At 40.0% G+C, this 5,000-nt stretch overlaps 1 non-coding gene across 1 annotated transcript; it reads left to right on the top strand.

The window, feature by feature from the left end:
• Positions 1–1,830: 1,830 nt before the first annotated feature.
• LOC135267710 (small subunit ribosomal RNA) lies at positions 1,831–3,753 on the top strand. The gene has a single exon (XR_010336096.1). It is a non-coding gene; the product is annotated as a small subunit ribosomal RNA (ribosomal RNA).
• Positions 3,754–5,000: the final 1,247 nt, after the last annotated feature.

Here is a 5,000-nt window from a genome sequence, read left to right as displayed (position 1 = left end):
AACTAATCAAAAGTGTTTTTTTGCCTAGACATTAAAGTAAATCATAAGAATACATTAAATTTATAAAATGCAACCCGCAGCACAACAGATGTGCATCAATATTGCATAACTGTTACGAAGTACGACGTCCAAAAATATTAAATTTTTTTTTATATGAAGGTAAAAAGTGAGAAAACATAAATTAATAATAATGCAACCTGCAATACACTTAATGTGTACTGATGTTGCATAACCTTCACGAAGTACTACGTTCAAATATAAATTAATATTATTGCGACCCGCAATACACTAAATTTGTATCAATATTGCATAACTTACACGAAGTACGACGTTTAAAAATATTAAATGTTTTATTTGTAGTTTGCATATAATAAAAAAAAAAACAAATTTTTATGTAAATTACGTATCTATAAATAAACGTACACATTTAACAATTAAATAAACATAGTATTTTGGCCTAGATATTAAATTAAAACATAAAAATGCATAATATTTATTAAAATGCAACTTGCAATACAGCAAATGTGTATTAATATTGCATAACCTTTACGAAGTACGACGTTCACGAAGTACGTCGTTTACGAAGTGCGACGTTTACGAAGTACGTCGTTTACGAAGTGCGACGTTCACGAAGTACGTCGTTTACGAAGTGCGACGTTCACGAAGTACGTCGTTTACGAAGTGCGACGTTCGCGAAGTACGACGTCTACACATTAGGGCACTCAAAATTATTGTTACGTTGTACGACATTCAGACGTTCCAACTGCGACTAACTACAGCATTCATTTGACTTTGCACATACGACGAACGAAGTACGACGTTTACGAAGTACGGCGCTTAAAATAATTTTGTTTTTATTAATTAATTATTTTTTTTAAAACAAACGTTTTTATAATTAAATTTTATAATGGTTTAAATATAAAATATGACTTTTTAATATTATCAATATTTAAAATATTTTCTCCCTTTTGTGTGTATGCCTTATAGTTATAGAGCTGTGCGCTTCGGTAGACGTCGCCTGTGGAGCTATGTCAGTGGAGCGGTGCGCACATCCAATACCGAGCGGCTGCCTCGATCGGTGTCGCGCTGGTATACATATGGTAGTGGTGTGTGTCGATGCGTTGAGTGAGGCGATATGAACGGTGTAACGGTTTAGTCGAAGTTTATCATAAATGACGACGACAAAACGACCGATTATGTATACGTTCTGCATTTGCTTCCAATTTATCGACGTTTATCGCACATTTCCGCTATCGAATTCGAATAGGGCTTTGCTTGCGAGATTGCTTTATTTTGTGATTTTGTGGCTCGCCCAGTTCCCCACAGCGAGATTGCGGATGCGGCAAAACGTATTCTCTTACGTTGGCGGTCCTTATGCAATCAAACTTTGTTGAACTAACAAATGTTTGTGATTTAAACAAACAAAAATAATAAATGCGTCAACTCTCTAATATCCAAGCGAGAATATTTATATAATATTCGTAACGTTTATGGATTCGAAAGAATTTCATAAATTCACGTCGCATTCAATCTTGCGAAGAGTGAAGAGAATGTTTGAACTTTTAAATCGGCAAAGGTAAAAAATAATATTATAAATATTATTATTATGCCTTTATTGACCGATATATGTGTTGTGGTGTTTAACGACTACGACGACGATGATGACGATACATTTATCTCTATATCGTACGAAGAAAAGAAGAAACAGCGTGGCGTTACTTTCTTATATGTTAGATTGTTTCGCACAAACGCGCATATTCTTCATCTTTATAAACGATGATGATGAGTATTTTATTCTCTCGTCTGTCTCAAAAAACACAAAAACACAGTTCCCTGGTTGATCCTGCCAGTAGTCATATGCTTGTCTCAAAGATTAAGCCATGCATGTCTCAGTACAAGCCAAATTAAGGTGAAACCGCGAAAGGCTCATTAAATCAGTTATGGTTCCTTAGATCGTACCCACATTTACTTGGATAACTGTGGTAATTCTAGAGCTAATACATGCAAACAGAGCTCCGACCGGAGACGGAAGGAGCGCTTTTATTAGATCAAAACCAATCGGTGGCGGTTTCGCCGTCATCGTACAACTTGGTGAATCTGAATAACTTTACGCTGATCGCACGGTCTCGCACCGGCGACGCATCTTTCAAATGTCTGCCTTATCAACTGTCGATGGTAGGTTCTGCGCCTACCATGGTTGTAACGGGTAACGGGGAATCAGGGTTCGATTCCGGAGAGGGAGCCTGAGAAACGGCTACCACATCCAAGGAAGGCAGCAGGCGCGCAAATTACCCACTCCCGGCACGGGGAGGTAGTGACGAAAAATAACGATACGGGACTCATCCGAGGCCCCGTAATCGGAATGAGTACACTCTAAACCCTTTAACGAGGATCAATTGGAGGGCAAGTCTGGTGCCAGCAGCCGCGGTAATTCCAGCTCCAATAGCGTATATTAAAGTTGTTGCGGTTAAAAAGCTCGTAGTCGAATTTGTGTCCCGCGCCGCCGGTTCATCGTTCGCGGTGTTAACTGGCGTTTCGCGGGACGTCCTGCCGGTGGGCTTAGCTCGAGAGGGCGGCCCAACTCAATCCCGCCGCGGTGCTCTTCATTGAGTGTCGAGGTGGGCCGGCACGTTTACTTTGAACAAATTAGAGTGCTTAAAGCAGGCTAAAACTTCGCCTGAATACTGTGTGCATGGAATAATGGAATAGGACCTCGGTTCTATTTTGTTGGTTTTCGGAACCCCGAGGTAATGATTAATAGGAACGGATGGGGGCATTCGTATTGCGACGTTAGAGGTGAAATTCTTGGATCGTCGCAAGACGGACAGAAGCGAAAGCATTTGCCAAAAACGCTTTCATTGATCAAGAACGAAAGTTAGAGGTTCGAAGGCGATCAGATACCGCCCTAGTTCTAACCATAAACGATGCCAGCTAGCGATCCGCCGACGTTCCTCCGATGACTCGGCGGGCAGCTTCCGGGAAACCAAAGCTTTTGGGTTCCGGGGGAAGTATGGTTGCAAAGCTGAAACTTAAAGGAATTGACGGAAGGGCACCACCAGGAGTGGAGCCTGCGGCTTAATTTGACTCAACACGGGAAACCTCACCAGGCCCGGACACCGGAAGGATTGACAGATTGAGAGCTCTTTCTTGATTCGGTGGGTGGTGGTGCATGGCCGTTCTTAGTTGGTGGAGCGATTTGTCTGGTTAATTCCGATAACGAACGAGACTCTAGCCTGCTAAATAGGCGTATTTCGACATCCCAAATGCCGGCTGGAGCCGGGTTCGCCCGGTCTCTATGTGCGGTTTTTACTGTCGGCGTACAAACAATTCTTCTTAGAGGGACAGGCGGCTTCTAGCCGCACGAGATTGAGCAATAACAGGTCTGTGATGCCCTTAGATGTTCTGGGCCGCACGCGCGCTACACTGAAGGAATCAGCGTGTCCTCCCTGACCGAGCGGTCCGGGTAACCCGCTGAACCTCCTTCGTGCTAGGGATTGGGGCTTGCAATTGTTCCCCATGAACGAGGAATTCCCAGTAAGCGCGAGTCATAAGCTCGCGTTGATTACGTCCCTGCCCTTTGTACACACCGCCCGTCGCTACTACCGATTGAATGATTTAGTGAGGTCTTCGGACCGGTGCGCGGTGGCGTTTCGACGTTGCCGATGTTGCTGGGAAGATGACCAAACTTGATCATTTAGAGGAAGTAAAAGTCGTAACAAGGTTTCCGTAGGTGAACCTGCGGAAGGATCATTAACGTGTAAATGTTGTTGTTTAGTTGTCACACATACACACACATTTTGTCTGTGCTGATCAACAAAAAACACACATACATACACTATTCGTATGATGATCAATTCTCATACAAAATTCTTTATTATGCGTCGAACGGAAAAGCAACAACGGGTCGTCTTGCATTAAGCGGATCTGTTGTTACGTTTTTCGATTTATTTTATAAATCGATTGTAAACGTGCCGTAAACGACGTTTTCAAAGAATTTTTTCGAACATTAACACGAATCAATATTGTCGAAAGATGGTTATGTGCTAACGTTTTATTATTGCTTTCGCAGTGCCGGTCTTAGCGTATTTCCATCATCGTATTCGCTTCGAAAAAAAGTACTAATACACAGTGGTGGTGTATAATTAATGTGCAAGAGATGTTGTTGTTGTTGTTGTAGTATTTGTATATGGTTGGAGTTATTTATAATAACAAACAAGAATGAATGAATGAATAATAATGGTGTCTGCCAATACGATCGTACTTTATGTACACGACTAAAACTTTATACATACAAACCATAATAATAAATAAACTCGAAACAACCAACAACAAAATTAATACGCTACTGTACATACAAATACACATTTATACATACCATCATTTTACTTAACCGATGGTGAGTGATGTTTGAAAAATAAACGCTTAGGCTTACGGTTTTGTAAGCCAGTCTTTGCGTATTTTCTTCATCGTATTCGCTTCGGAAAAAAGAAAATAAAGATGGTGTATAATTAATGTGTAAAAGAGATGTTGTAGTTGTAATTTAATTTGTAAATGGTTGGAGTTTATTAATAAATAAAAGGGGCTGTCTATTCGTCTGTACTTTATGTACAAGACTAAAACTTTATACATACAAACCATAATAATAAATAAACTCGAAACAACCAACAACAAAATTATTACGCTACTGTACATACAAATACACATTTATACATACCATCATTTTACTTTACCGATGGTGAGTGATGTTTGAAAAATAAACGCTTAGGCTTACGGTTTTGTAAGCCAGTCTTTGCGTATTTTCTTCATCGTATTCGCTTCGGAAAAAAGAAAATAAAGATGGTGTATAATTAATGTGTAAAAGAGATGTTGTAGTTGTAATTTAATTTGTAAATGGTTGGAGTTTATTAATAAATAAAAGGGGCTGTCTATTCGTCTGTACTTTATGTACAAGACTACAAAAACGTTTTATAACAATAAAAAGCTCGAAACAACCAATAACA

Source organism: Tribolium castaneum, unplaced genomic scaffold (genome assembly GCF_031307605.1).
Source record: "Tribolium castaneum strain GA2 unplaced genomic scaffold, icTriCast1.1 ptg000081l, whole genome shotgun sequence".
Taxonomy (NCBI): Eukaryota; Metazoa; Arthropoda; class Insecta; order Coleoptera; family Tenebrionidae; genus Tribolium; species Tribolium castaneum.
Note: the sequence above shows the minus strand (reverse complement) of the source record. Positions and strands in the feature narration are given on the sequence as shown.